The 16,266-nt window shown below is 38.5% G+C and overlaps 1 protein-coding gene across 1 annotated transcript in view; it reads left to right on the forward strand.

The window, feature by feature from the left end:
- The first annotated feature begins 566 nt into the window (after positions 1-566).
- LOC131307886 (4-hydroxy-3-methylbut-2-enyl diphosphate reductase, chloroplastic-like) overlaps positions 567-16,266 on the forward strand; it is a 41,582-nt gene continuing 25,882 nt past the window's right edge. Inside the window, exon 1 of the mRNA XM_058334616.1 lies at positions 567-580. The gene's annotated coding sequence lies outside the window, so the exon portion shown is untranslated. The remainder of the gene's footprint in view (positions 581-16,266) is intronic.

A 16,266-nucleotide genomic window follows, 5' to 3' on the forward strand; every position in this document is an offset into this window, starting at 1 on the left:
CTTCCAAAAAGGATAAAATTTGTTTAGTGATTTCACAATATGTACATCTCAAAGATTTCCAATTCAAATTAAAGTTGATGCTCTTTTATTTAATTGATAAATTAAGACTTTAATTTGACGCTCTTCAAAGATAAGATATTCCAGTTCCCAAGATTAGTCGAGATAAGCGTAAGCTGGCTCCAACACTGGATTATAAAAAATGTAAGATATTCTGGCAATTGTATTCATTTTATCTTCAATGGAAGACTCGTAGTATTAAATTTTCATTATTCATCTATAGTACATAATACAAGGGTGTAAGGTCCATCTATAATTAACAAAAGATAAGTTGTCGTAACGGTTAAGATTACTTTGATCTAATAGTTTAGGCTCATTCTCCTCCTTTCAGTAAAATGCTCACACTATTTGCACATATTACACAATTACCTTGTAGATTTATTTACTCCTAACAACTGTACATTAATGTCTCTATGATTTTTCAAAAAAATAAAAAGAGAAAAGAATACTAAAACTTTCTAGATTCTCTCCCTCTATGTGCTAATTTGAAGAATATATATGAGCATTCTGGGGGCACAAAAAGACACTCCATCTCAACCATTAAAACCAATGGTTGAGATTAAAAGTTCATAAAAAGTTGCTTCTGCCGTGAAGAATTACTTTTGGCCGCAAAGAATTACTCCTGGACTCAAAGAATTACTCTTTGACCGCGATGAATTATTCATGGCTGTAGAGACCCGCATTTTTTCGAAATTTGTTTTAAAAGTTTGATTAATGTTAGAATATGGAATAAAAGAGTGATTTATTGAATAATTTGAATTGGGTTTAATGTGTTAGGATTGTATTTGAAGGAGTGTTTGTGCAATTTACATATATGCTAGTATGTAAGGTGTGTGTGTGTGTTATAGGAGATAAATCTCCCATCTCCTATCTCTCTCTCTCTCTCTCCCGACGCCTCCCCCTCTCTCTCGGCTCTCTTTTCACTCTCACTCTCTCTCTTGAAAAACTTCACTCAAGGCTCGAAACCCACAAAGTTTAACCTTCATTCCACACTCTAGATGTGATTTTAAGCTCGGGGTTCGTTGGTTGAAGCTCGGAAAGAAGTATTCTTTGAGGAATTCAAATTTCAAGTTCTAGGGCTCGATCGATTGGGCTTGGATCTTCGTTTTTGTTCATTGAGCTAGGGATTTCTTGCTTTTCTCTATGCGTATATGAGTTGATTGTGTGCTTGAATCATGCCTTGATTCGTTGTTGTTGTTGAGGTTTTACCTTTTGAAGTGAGAATTCGTCAAAAAATTCCGGGGTATTGATACCCCAGCCTTCTCTGGACCAGCAGTCGCCCAGGTATCGATACCTCATTTTGGGATATTCTGGACTGTTTTCACATGTTTTGCTCTTCTCATGCTCGTTTGAACCCCGATCACTTTTAGCGCTCGCTAAGCACCTTTGAATCACTTCTAGACTTGCTTGTTGGTATCTTGAATGGTTCATTGATCTCTCGAATCTCTTTGATCCTCGTTGGAAGATAAGAACATGTTGAACTTAATGAACTTGGTGTTCGTTGGTTGTTCTTGCTTTAGATTGATTTAGAGAACATATGCGGCATGTTGACATGATCGTGCTTGAGTTGATAAATGTGGAACTTGAGGTTATTAAAGATTGAGAAATGGTTAACTTGAATGATTACGAAGGAACGATACGAAGAAAGCCACGGATCCACTGTAAGGTGTGATGCCGAAAAATGGGACGCACGGGGTCCCGAATGCCCGGAAGAGCACAAGAAAGCCACGGATCAACCATTGGGTGTGATGCCGGAATGAACATAGGACACACGGGGTCCCGAATGCGCAAAAATGAGATCCAAACACATAACTTAACACATATGATGAACTTTGGAGGTTATTACATTACTTGTAGTTGAATAGAGTTGGCTTTCACGGTTCATGTCCTTATTGTCTACCATATGGAAATCTTGTTGTTGCTTATGTTCCTCTCGGTGCATTGATCATCTCATTTGCTTATAGTTTGAGCATAGTAATCTCTACTGGACTAGTGTAGCTCAACCTATCATCATTTTCAGGTACACCGCAAGGGCATTGATTTTGGAGTGCATGGAGTGCTTATTTGACATAATATCTTTAGAGAGCCGATATCGAGGAGTTGTTCTAGCATCTTTTGCATACGCCCTTTTGAAAAGATGCAATTGTAACTTTATTTGAACTCTTTTGACTTTGGAAATCATGTAATTGCTAAACTTATCGTCTTTGACTTATTTTGGAAATTTAGTCGAGGTCTCCTTTTAAACTTAAACTTTTTCTCTCGGATAAATTAGGGGAAACATTTTGGGGTATTAAGATGTATTATTGCGTTAGACTTTTATTGGGAATGCTATTATTATTATGTTGAAAATCCAGGATGTGAAAATGGCCGCGTAGAATTACTCCTGACCGCGAAGAATTACTATTGGCTGCAAAGAATTACTCATGGCCGCAAAGAATTACTTCTGGCTGCACAAAATTACTCTTTGCTGCCAACCGCAATTCTTGGCGGCCAAAAGTAATTAAATAATCCATATTATTTGAATATCATTAATGATGTGGTTTACCAGAAATGGCATATAAGAATAAATTTAGTTATTCAAAAAGAATACACTATCAGTAATATTATTGCTCTAGTTGATAGTGGTGCGGATATGAATTGTATTCAAGAAGGTTTAGTTCCAACCCAATATTTTGAGAAAACTTCTCAAAGTCTCACTAATGCTAGTGGTTCTAAAATGATAATCAAATATAAGCTCAATAATGTTTATGTTTGTAATCAAGGTGCTTGTTTGGAGACAACTTTTCTTTGTATAAGAAATCTCCAGCAGCATTTAATCTTAGGCACTCTTTTCTTAGGCATGTTAATGCCTATGCAAATCAGTACTACTGGGATAACAACCCATATCGATGGCCATGAGATTTATTTCTTCCCCTACTTATAAAGAGATTAATGATATTAAGAGGAAAATTTCTAATAAGGATAAACAAATAAATTTCTTTCAAACAGAAATTCAAATTATGGGTATTGAAGAAACTTTACAAAAGTCTTTCATGAGGGAAAAAATTATCTCTAATAGAGAAAGATTTCAATAAGGAAATCTGTACTGATATCCCTACTGCTTTTTGGGATAGAAAGAAATATATTGTTTCATTACCTTATGAAAAAGATTTTGATGAATGTAAAATCCCTACTAAGGCTAGGCCTTATCATATGAAACAAGAGTATCTAACAATGTGTCAAAATGAAAAAAATTTGCACAAAAAACAATTGATTAGGAAAAGTTACTCTCCTTGGAGCTGCACAACTTTTTATGTTAACAAGAATGCTGAAAAGGAAAGAGGTGTTCCTAGACTGGTAATAAACTATAAGCCTCTTAATGAGGTATTAATGTGGATTAAATATCTAACCCCTAATAAAAAGGATTTATTAGATAGACTAAACAAAACAGTCATTTTTTCTAAATTTGATCTGAAATCAGGATATTGGCATATTCAAATTAAGGAATCTAATCGCTACAAAACAGCTTTTACCGTACCATTTGGTTGTTACTAATGGAATGTAATGCTTTTTGGTCTGAAGAATGCACCTTCAGAGTTTCAAAATATTACGAATGATATTTTTTATCCTTATGCTGAATTTACAATTTGTTACATCGATGATGTTTTAATTTTCTCTCAGAACATAGACCAGCATATTAAACAATATTTAAGAATTTTTAAAGATATTATTAAAAGAAATGGTCTAGTGGTTTCTGCTCCTAAAATGAAATCATTCCAGACAAATGTCCGGTTTTTAGGTCATAATATTCACCAAGGAAAAATTGTCCTTATTGACAAGAACATAGAATTTGCTTCTAAATTTTCAGATGAAATAAGAGAGAAAACTCAATTGCAAAGGTTTACAGGAAGTCTCAATTATATAGGAGATATTATAAAGAATTAGCCCAGAATTTAGCCCCCTTATACGAGAGACTCAGAAAGAATCCTCCACCTTGGACAAAGCGTCATACTAAGGCTGTCCAAAAAATCAAGTTGAAAGTAAAACAACTTCCTTGTTTAGCTATTGCTAATCTAGAATGACTAAAAATAGTAGAAATAGAAACTTCTAATATTGGCTATGGTGGCATTTTAAAACAGTATAACCAAAACACTTTCAAAGAGGAATTGGTTAGATTTACTTCTGGAATTTTTAAGAATGCTCAAACTAATTATAGCACAATAAAGAAAGAAATTCTTTATATTGTTAAATGCATAAACAAATTCTAGGATGATTTGTTGAACCAACGTTTCCTTCTTAAAGTAGTTTGCAATGCAGCAAAACAGGTTTTAAAACAAGATATTAAAAACCTTGCTTCAAAGCAAATATTTGCTAGATGGCAGTTTGAATTGTCGGCATTTGATTTTGATATTGAATATATAAAAGGAGAAAATAATTCTCTCATTGATTTTCTTACTCGTGAATTTTTACAGGGATAAATAGAATTAATTGGAAGACTTGATGTAACTCATCAAATAAGATTTTGGAAAGATTGTATAAACGATGTTCGTGCTAGACGTCTTAATATGCCTCATAATTCGTACAGAGTTAATTTGATTATCTATCAAAGAAAGATTGCTGAACTACAACAACAATTAAATGTTTTAGCTGCCTAATAAAATGGTTCTTAGTAGAATTGAAATCATTCAAGCAATCAGATATTGGAAAAATTGGATAAAATATCTGAATAGTATTCCTGATATGTCAATTAATGTATGCAAGATCAATTTGGCATTATACAGGCGGCGAATTGCCGAGTTAGAAGAACAATTATGTATCTTGGTTGCTTATGGCACATCCTCTAATGGAGGATAACTTGGAAGGTTTTCTTAAAAAAGCATGCCCCTCAATTGGCAGATAAGAGACTAAAAAATTTTAATCACAAAGGACCAAAAATTCAGAAACGTCATGAGAAATCTAGCTCAAGTCAATAAAGAACAAAATTTTTACAGATACCTCCCAACAAGATTCTACTTAAAAAGATGGGCAAATGCTAGAAAAGCCTTTAACCAATTTTATGATGAATATGGTTATTCGGATTCAGATGAAGATGACGAAATAACCAATAATTATCATGATAAAAGACTTTAGCAAATACAGAGTAAACTGAATATTTTGGCTGGTGCTTGATTTTGCAGCTAGCATGAATCGACCTCCAAATAAAGGACGAGGATGGGGTAATAATTCTCGTGGTAGGGGTAAGCCAAGAGTTACCCAAGCAGATGTGGAAACCTACTTAAAGGCTCAGAAAATTCAATTTCATTCCCTTCAAGATGCAACTTCAGCATCATCATCATCACTTTCAATCAAGGAAGTGGTCCAATCAGAAGAAGTTTTCAAATCTTCAAAAACAATTGAGACAATTATGATCCTGGAATCACAAGATGAACAATGGAAGGATGATCCTTGGGAAATTAAGCCCCGATATCTGGATACAATGAGTTATCCAATTTCAGAGGGGAAATACAGATACATATATGAAGCAATGCTTACAGAATTTGGTTCAGTGGTAATTACCCACACACATGACAACAAAACTGGTAAAAAAAATAGTCCAATCAGCTATAGTAAAGCCATAATTAAAATGGTGATGCCAGTTCATGGGTGGGGAATTCACCCACAAAAATTAAAATCTTTGTCAATCCGAACTGAAAATGGGATATCAGTAATTCAATATAATTACTGGGATTACATAGAAGCCTGGACAAAAGCTTTTTACTACCAGAATCAGAAAAGAAAATACTCATGATTTTTTAAATTATGCCCCAATCTTATTGGGTAGAATGATTTTCCAAATTGGTTTATTATCTGGTGGTCTAAACCCCAACCGGACTATCTTTCGCAAGAAATATAGAAGGAAATGGAATCCTTTATTCAATATCATCCTCAATTAAAGGAAAATAATACTTCGGAAGGAAAAGCATTCCTTTTTTTTATGGCAACTTTCGGAATTCCCTGGATTTGGAGATGGAATGTCTACTATAAGCATAATAATCTGGGATTGCCTATACTTTAGAGAATTTTTCAGTACAGATGGTGGAAGTCCGTTAATATTGAGGAGACTATTTTGACAATTAAGTCAAAAACCCAGGAGATGAAACAACAATTAAAGCAACAGGAAAAATCTTTTATCAAGAAGGGAAACTTAAATAGGGGTCATCTCCTATATAGATACTTATGTCCTAATCCTTAGGAGTTTGAAAACTTATGTTGTCATCCTGAAATTTAAATAATATACATCTTACCCTTAATATTTGGTTTACCATGTTTTTTCTTTAAACAAATTTGAATAGATAATATCTCATAACTATCAGAAAAAATTGTTTGGTGGAGGTCCTGTTTTCATTAGAATTGGCTATAGATAATTATTACCCCTTTATACACGTTTATTTTGTTTGCACAGGTGTCCCACCATCCCATTTGCTTTCCACTTTCTCCATCCTCATCATTCAAAACAGGGGAAAGTATCCATTTTACTCTTCACTTTCCACATCCTCATCCTTCAAAACGAAAAAAGGACAGTAGGTCCGTTCGGCGAGCCCCATTGGTCCACTTTCCCCATCCTTTTCCGTTCGAAACAAAAAAATAAAGAAGGAAACCGAAACGGCGAGCTCCCTTTTTGCTTGTAGCTCGTTCCGTGACAAAAAAATCCAAAAGGAAACTACCGCTGACCTCCAAATCCAAGTGATAAGCTTCGACGGCGGCGGACAGCGGGCTGAGGTGGTGGATGAGATTCACGAGGCGGCTGGCACTTGGGGGTTTTTCTAGATCTGAACCATGCATGTCGTACATTTTTCCCCCTAATAAATGAGTGTCAAACGTTGAGTTGATGAACGGCGAAGTTTGACTCTCTATTGGTTCTTGTCCTCAATGGGTTTTTCCAGATCTAAAACTATGTGGCAATTTGTCATGTTTTGCTTGAAAAATGTTTCAACTTACTCGTATTTAGTGCACATCCTCATGTCCACATTGTTCGTTTCACTCATCTTCTGCATTCTTTGCATTTGTGTTGTCGTATTTGCAAATTGGTGATCTATTTTATCATGTTTCTAACTTATTAGTCATGTTTGTTACAGATTTATATTGTGTATAATAATATTAGCTTCAATTTCATGGTAACTTGTAAAAAAAATCATGATAAATATTATTAATTTGATTTTAATGCGTGCGTTGAGTAATTTTTTGGCGAAATGTGTCATAATAAAACATGGTGAATTTGCAAAAAATTGTCATGAAATGATTGTCGTAGTTTGATTCTCAATTGTCATGATTTCAGTATGCTGGTTTGGATTTCACAACTCATCATGATATCGGTTTACAGTAATTTTTTTTTTTTTGGCGGGAGGGAATGTTGGGTGGGATAACATGGTGAGAATGTTTAGGAGTCCATTTGACTCTTTCAAAAGGAGGACTTAAATAATTGGAAATAATCAAAATATAATATATATATATATATATATAATATTTATATTAATATATAACTAGGGTATAATGGGGCAATAAAACATTTTGAGGATGGGAACATAAGTATTCAAAATCACTATGGTGAACACCTAAATAAGTTCTCCAAATAGGATGTCTATTTAACATCTTATTAAAATAATGGATTATATGAAGGATCAGTTTTTACAGTCAGTAAATAAAGTAGCTGATGATGAATTTATCACCTCAGCCAAGAGTGCAGAGGAAGACAATAATCTATTTACTTGTTTGGTAGGGAAATCTCAAGACCCCTACGAAGATGATGGTAATATACCTGCTGAACCTACTTTGGGTGATTTTTGGTACAGTATGACTGAAATCATTACAGGCCAACTGTCCTCAATAAGGGACAAAGGTTCAAAATTCCAATAATTCTCTCACTACCACCTAGGATGGAATATTAACCTCAATTATGGAGGGAATAGTAACCTCAATTATGGAGGAAATAGTAGCCACAATTATAGAGGGCACACTCAATTATCAGATGAAATAACAGACACATGTGGCGATGGAGCCCTCAGTTAGGTGTGGCAAATGGGCGGGTTTGGGACAAATTGGGCAAATTATAAGTGGGTTAGGGTCATTAACCCATTAGACCTATAAACCATGAGGCTAATTACCCATACCCATACCCAACCCAACCCAACCCATTTATTAAAAAGCAAATCCGACCCGCCAATTAGCCCAATTAAATACTATATACTAAAATTTAAAATGACTAAAATACCAATGTACACTAAAATTATCATACTATCCTTCTACTAGTAAAATGACCAAATTACCCATGTACACTTAATTACCATATTACCATCGCTTTTATCTGATTTGTACTTCTTTTACAAAACTATAGTAAGAAACATTTCTTTGCAAAAGGATAAATACATAAATTAAGGGATTGTTCGGCTAAATAAGTCGAATGCCTTTTTTTTGGTTCTTATTCAAAAAAAATTCGCATTTGTTAGTTTTTCGTCAATTTTTTGGAGATTATTGAGGAATCTAAAAAATAAAAAATTACTATCGAAATCTAATTTTTTTGAATAAAGACAAAAATAAGCCAATTTTTTCGTTTTTACTCAAAAAAATTGAATTTCGATCGTAATTTTTTACTTTTTAAATTCCTTTTATCATGAATAAGCAATAATCCCCAAAAAATTGACAAAAAACTAATAAATGCGATTTTTTTTTTGCTCCGGCCGTTTCCGGATTCCATCCGGTACAGAAAACACACAAGTTCAAAGGTTCTGTGCAGTCGCTCCATGACCTCTGGTGGATTTCAATACACTTCGGCAACAAGTTTTGTGCAGTACATGAGACAGAGATCAGAGAATCGAAGCTAGAGACATGTCCTGTGTTCTTCTGGCGTGAAATTCTTATATTTCGGCATGTGAGAGAGAGAGAGAGAGGGGGTGGTTGGAGGAAGAAGAAAGGCCATGTCTCAGCTCCAGGGAAAAAAAGGAGAATCATGTGTTGACAATGAAAAACGTGTAGAGTAAATTAGTTTTTTTTTCTTGGGTTATACTCATGATTTATTAGGTCATTTAAGTTGATCAAATTAAAACTCAATTAAGCCCAATTAATAAATGGATTAGATGGGTTGGACCCATTCTGACCCAGCTAATAAATAGGCTGGGTTAGGTCTATTTTTTAGTAGATGGGTTTGGTTGATTAATGCAATTTTTTTTTTGTTCCAGCCGTTCCATCCGGTACAAAAAACACACAGGTTCAAAGGTTCTGTGCAATCGCTCCATGACCTCTGGTGGATTTCTGTACACTCCGGCAACAAGTTTTGTGCAGTACACAAAGACAGAGATCAGATAATCGAAGCTAGAGACATGTTCTGTGTTCTTCTGGCGTGAAATTCTTATATTTCGGCATGTGAGAGAGAGAGAGAGAGAGAGAGAGAGGGGGGGGGGGGGGGGGGGGGGGGGGGGCGTGAAATTCTTATATTTCGGCATGTGAGAGAGAGAGAGAGAGAGCAAGAAGGGGGGGGGGGGGGGTGGTTTGGAAAAAGAAGAAAGGCCATGCATGTCTCAACTCCAGGGAAAAAAGGGGAATCACGTGTTAACAATGGAAAACGTGTAGAGTAAATTAGTTTTTTTTTCTTGGGTTATACTCATGATTTATTGGGTCATTTAAGTTGATCAAATTAAAATTCAATTAAGCCCAATTAATAAATGAGTTAGATGGGTTGGACCCATTCTGACCCAGCTAATAAATAAGCTGGGTTAGGTCTATTTTTTAGTAGATGGGTTTGGATTGATTAATGAGATTTCTTTTTGTTCCGGCCGTTTTTCGGATTCCATCCGGTACAGAAAACACACAGGTTCAAAGGTTCTGTGCAATCGCTCCATGATCTCTGGTGGATTTCTGTACACTCCAGCAACAAGTTTTGTGCAGTACACGAGACAGAGATCAGATAATCGAAGCTAGAGACATGTTCTGTGTTCTTCCAGCGTGAAATTCTTAGATTCCGGCATGTGAGAGAGAGAGAGAGAGAGAGAGAGAGAGAGGGGGTGGTTGGAGGAAGAAGAAAGGCCATGTCTCAGCTCCAGGGAAAAAACCAGAATCACGTGTTGACAATGGAAAACGTGTAGAGTAAATGAGTTTTTTTTCTTGGGTTATACTCATGATTTATTCGGTCATTTAAGTTGATCAATTTAAAACCTAATTAAGCCCAATTAATAAATAGATTAAATGGGTTGGACCCATTCTGACTCAACTAATAAATAGTTTAGGTTGGATCTATTTTTTAGTAGATGGGTTTTGGTTGATTAATGAGTTTGTGTTTAATTTATCACCCTAACCCTCAACGCAGTCAGCATATCTTTATTTTCAGACGAGAGTTTCATCTGTGAGTCCAATATATAAAGGACGCGTCTGTAAAGAGTGAGATAGGTTTTGGATTCTCCTCTTTCTTAAAATCCTTGTGTATTGCTCTCTCTCTCTCTCTCTCTCTCTCTCTCTCTCTCTCTCTCTCTCTCTCTCTCTCTCTCCTCTGGTGTCTTTGTAATATAGCCTTCTTCAAATCAATAAAAGGTTAGCGCTGATAAAAGCAAAGTGCCGATAAATTTCTTGCATTTTCATTTTTGTCCAAGTCGTGTTCTCCCCAACCCCCCCCCCCCCCCCAAGCGAAACTCCCATTTCTTCTTCTATTATGTGCCATGAATGCCAGGGTAGATTCCCTCTAGTGTGGACTGCTGAGATGCACCTTTTCCCCTTTCCTATGTTCCAACTCTTCTTTTGTTTGTATTAGCGGAAAGGATATCAAATCAGCCACAATCAAGGGCTGACATGCTATGTTCGGAAACAATAAAATTAGGGATCATCACTAGCATAATTATAGGATCTTTATTCTCTTTCCATGTTAATCGTTTCGTATATGTATGGTTGTATTCCTCCTTTATTTTCAATGAGAAACAATAGATTTTATCATGGTATCAGAGCGTGGTTCACGTTCTTGTTCTTCTTCCTTCTCATAAAACAACATCCACAATAAGCTGGAAGAACTCAGCAACCTTAACCTTCTGTCCATATTTCCCGATATGGCTGACGCCCAAGAAAAGGTCCAGAAGTTAATCTCCGATCTTTCTTCCCCTTATTTCTTGCACTCTGCCGACCACCCTCGCACTCCCCTTGTTGATATCGCCTTGAACCACACCAACTATGGCTCCTGGAGTCGCGCCATTACCATGGCCCTTTGCGCGAAAAATAAGTTATGCTTCATCGATAACTCCTTGCCGTGCCCAGAAGATCCAGATATTCATCCCCTTTGGAAACGAGTATCAACGATGGTTCTCTCATGGATGCTTAATAGCATAAGCAACACGATCACGCCAAGTCTAGCCAGTTGCCGCACACCATATGAATTATGGTGTGACCTTGAGTCAAGATTCACTCAAGGCAACAACGCCACCATCTTCAAAATTCAAAGGGATGTCACCAATCTTGAACAAGGTAATCTTGATATCACCAATTATTATAACGCCTTCAAAACTCTTTGGGATAAACTTGATGGTGTTGAACCTCTTCCGGAATGTACGTGTGGCACCGCTAAAGCATGGCATAAAAGAGTGTCTAATCAACGTGTGTATCAACTTTTGATGGGCCTCAATGAACCATACCACGTTCTTCGCACTCAGATTCTTGCTATGGACCCGATTCCCGATCTTGGGAAGGTCCATGGCTTATTAATCTCGGAAGAACAAACCAAAATTCCACACTCCATCTCCATTGTTCAGCCCATACAAGAAGACTCTGCAATGATAATTCACAAACCCCACATCCAACACAATTGGCCCAAAGCAAACAATGGACAGCAGCGAATGCAAGGTCCACATTTTTCTCCACAGAATCAGACAAGGGCTCAGCATTTGGGCCAATCACAGCAACCTATCCATGCTGCACCTCAACCCCGACAACAACAATCCACTCGGCAGTCACCTCTTTTGCGCACCACCCCGCCGCGTCAACTACAACAAGTTCAACAGCCCGGCCCACAACTTCGGCTCAACAAAGACCCGAACGCTTTTTGCTCACATTGCAACAAACCGGGTCATTACAAGTCGGGCTGTTTCGAGCTCGTTGGATATCCCGATTGGTTCTTCAATCGCCTTTCAAAACAGCCACCTGGCCGATCTTATTATGCAGCGCAACCTTCGGTCATGGATTTCAACTCTCACTCGAGTCTTGCCGAGGCAACCCAAGCATCTGATTTCTATGATAATCCATCTGCTTTTTTTACTGGTAACACCGATTTAATTTCAAACGAATGGATTATTGATAGTGGGGCGTCCTCTCACATGACGCCTCACCTGTCTCTTTTTAACTCATATACAGCTACTAATGATTTTTTGCCAGTTCGGTCAGCTTCTGGCTCCACCCATACTGTTACCCACCTAGGAGATATAAATGTTACCCCCACTATCACTCTTTTTGGTGTCTCACATGTCCCTAGTTTTCGTTTCAATCTGTTATCTGTTCAGAAATTAACTCGTGATCTCAAGTGCATTGTTTTTTTTTTCCCTAATTTCTGTCTCTTTTAGGACCTCAAATCAAAGACTGTGATTGGAGCGGGTGAGGCACGCCATGGCTTGTACTACCTCCGCACCTCATCTTCCACCGCTCTTGCAACCCCATCTGATGATCCAACCTTATGGCACCGGCGATTAGGTCACCCAGCATCCACCAATTTACCACCTTCTTTTATTTGTCGCAATAATAATATTTCTCCTTGTGATGCCTGCTTACGTGGCAAACATACTAGACTACCTTTTACTTTAAATCAAAATAAAAGTGATGTTCCTTTTGCTCGTATATTTGTTGATATTTGGGGTGGCTACCATACCTCTTCAACTTGTGGGGCTCGGTATTTTCTTACAATAGTTGATGACTGCACGCGTACTACATGGGTATATTTATTGCGTTACAAATCGGATGCTCTTTCCAAGCTCCAATTTTTTATTACTATGGTCAAAACTCATTTCAACGCAAAAGTCAAATTTTTTCGATCCGATAATGCCATGGATTTTTTATCACGTCCCGTACAAAAATTATTTCATGACAATGGAATTTTACAAGAATTAACATGCGTTGATACCCCTCAACAGAATGGCGTTGCTGAACGTAAACACCGACACATATTAAATGTGGCTCGCTGTTTACGTTTCAAGCTCACCTACCCATCAAATTTTGGGGCGAGTGTGTCTTGACAGCGGTCTATCTTATTAACCGCACCCCTTCGCAATCTTTAAAAAAAATGTCCCCATATGAACTGCTTTTTCGTCGAACCCCCAATTACAAATTCTTACGTATTTTTGGATGCTTATGCTATGCACAGACATCCCGTGTCAATCGAGACAAATTTCAACCTCGCGGTGTCCCTTGTGTTTTTTTGGGATATCCTCCCCGTCACAGCGGATACCGCCTTTTTAATCTCGACACGAACACTTTTTTTATCTCACGGGACGTCACTTTTTTTGAACATATTTTTCCTTTCCATGCCCAGAGTCCACATTATATCCCTCCTCCCACCAGCCCACCACCTAGCCTCATAGACTTATATCCGGCCGAACCCCTTAGCCATCCTGTTCCACCCAACCACAACCCCCCTACAAATCCCTCCTTGCCCAACCCTTCTACACATAATATCAACCTACCATCCTATCACCCCCCCACCGAATTACCAACCCTTCCTGCTAACATTCCAACCCCCACAATAACTCCTGAACCACCCGACCAACAACCTATCCCCCCAACCATTCCCTCTCGGCCATCCCGACCTCGACAGCCCCCTGGCTATCTTCGGGACTATCTTTGTCCTACCCTTCCCTCCGCCACGGCTGCCCCCGCTCCTGCTCCGTCTTTGTCTTCAGGTACGGTCTACCCGCTCAATCATTTCCTTTCCTATTCAAATCTTTCTCCGTTGCACTTCGCTTTTCTCTCAGCTTTATCTCATTCACATGATCCCACATCCTATGGGCAAGCCATCAAGCACCCACATTGGCGCGATGCCATCTCTAAAGAAATCCATGCACTTGAAACAAACAAAACGTGGGTCCTCACACCTCTTCCTCCTGGCAAAAAATCCGTTGGTTGTAAATGGGTTTTTAAAACTAAATTAAAAGCAGATGGCTCCATAGAAAGATACAAAGCGCGCTTGGTCGCCAAAGGCTATACTCAAATTGAGGGGTTGGACTACCATGACACTTTTGCCCCTGTTGCCAAATTGGTCACTGTTCGTTGTGTGCTAGCTATCGCTGCCACTCGGAACTGGCATTTACATCAGTTAGATGTTAATAATGCTTTCTTACACGGAGACCTCGACGAGGATGTTTACATGTCTCTTCCTCCGGGCTATGGCCGCCAGGGGGAGACGCGTGTCTGTCGATTACAGAAATCCCTCTATGGACTCAAACAGGCATCCCGCAATTGGTACTCTAAGCTCTCTACAGTCCTTCTCTCCGCCGGTTTTAAACAATCCCAAGCTGATCACTCTCTATTTACTCGCCTAACTGGTTCCGCTATACTCGTTGTTCTCGTTTATGTTGATGATTTACTTGTTACAGGCAACGATTTAGCTTCTATCCGACACTTACAGGCGTTCTTATCGAGTAAATTTTAGTTAAAGGATCTTGGGAAGTTAAAGTATTTTTTGGGCATCGAAGTGGCCCGCTCCGCCACCGGTATTTTTATTAATCAGCGGAAATACATTCTTGATATTCTTGCGGATGCAGGCCAGTCAGGATGTCGCCCAAGCTCTTCTCCGATGGAACAACATCTTAAACTCTCGGCCGATTCTGGTGACACCATCTCGGATCCAAGCTCCTACCGTCGGCTCATTGGTCGGCTGATCTATCTCACCATTTCTCGCCCAGATATCTCTTTCGCCGTCAATATGCTCAGCCAGTTCATGCATACTCCTCGGGTCCCTCACTTTGATGCTGCCACTCGCATTCTCCGCTACCTCAAGGGCACCATCTCTCATGGCATCCTCTTCTCCTCCCGTTCGGACCTCACTCTTACTGGCTATACTGACTCGGACTGGGCCAGTTGCCCCATGACCCGTCGCTCCACTACTGGTTATTTCATTACCCTTGGTGGTTGCCCCATCTCCTGGCGTACTAAAAAGCAAAGTGTTGTTTCCCGGTCTTCCGCCGAAGCTGAATATCGGGCCATGGCCTCCACCACTTGCGAATTATTATGGCTTCGCACTTTACTACGCGATTTAGCTGTTCCATCATCATCCCCGATCACGTTGTATTGCGACAACCAGGCAGCCTTGCATATCGCCCGGAATCCAGTTTTTCACGAACGCTCAAAACACATTGAGATAGACTGCCACCTTGTGCGTGAACGGGTCCAACAAGGCCTTCTTCAGCTTCGTCACATTGCCTCCGCTGACCAATTAGCCGATATTTTCACCAAAGCCTTGGGCGTTGACCATTTTCGACTTCTGACTTCCAAGCTGGGCATTACGTCTCTCCATGCTCCATCTTGAGGGGGAGTATTAGCGGAAAGGATATCAAATCAGCCACAATCAAGGGCTGACATGCTATGTTCGGAAACAATAAAATTAGGGATCATCACCAGCATAATTATGGGATCTTTATTCTCTTTCCATGTTAATCGTTTCGTATATGTATGGTTGTATTCCTCCTTTATTTTCAATGAGAAACAATAGATTTTATCAGTTTGATCCAATTTCAATCACTTGACTAACTTGCCTGCCATTTAGAATCATAGTTACGATTTTGCTAGCACCAAACACAACCGTACAAACACTTATGTACCCTCACTCATAAGATGTGTGAGACCCATCTTTTGGCAATATTAACACTTGTATAAGAGCAAGTCCAGTCAAAATGGCCGGCTTGAGCTATTAGCATATTTTGAGAATGGGGTAGATGAAATACAGATGACATAAATCTCAAAAATAAAGGAATTTTGTTCTGGTCATAGTCTTCGAGATAAACATTTTCCGTTAACTTATTTATTTAGCTTACGCACATATTACAAGTACTTAAATAAAAAAGATACAAGTTACTAGTCCCCTAAGATCCATTTTTTTTACAATGGCTCAAGCCATTTTGGAACCACTATTCTTGCTCTACCCAATTACTACAAATCTTCAATATTCACAGACAATGGATAATTTGATCAGCACCATAGCTTCACTCTCTCTCTCTCTCTCTCTCTCTCTCTCTCTCTCTC

This window comes from Rhododendron vialii, chromosome 11a (genome assembly GCF_030253575.1).
Source record: "Rhododendron vialii isolate Sample 1 chromosome 11a, ASM3025357v1".
NCBI lineage: Eukaryota > Viridiplantae > Streptophyta > Magnoliopsida > Ericales > Ericaceae > Rhododendron > Rhododendron vialii.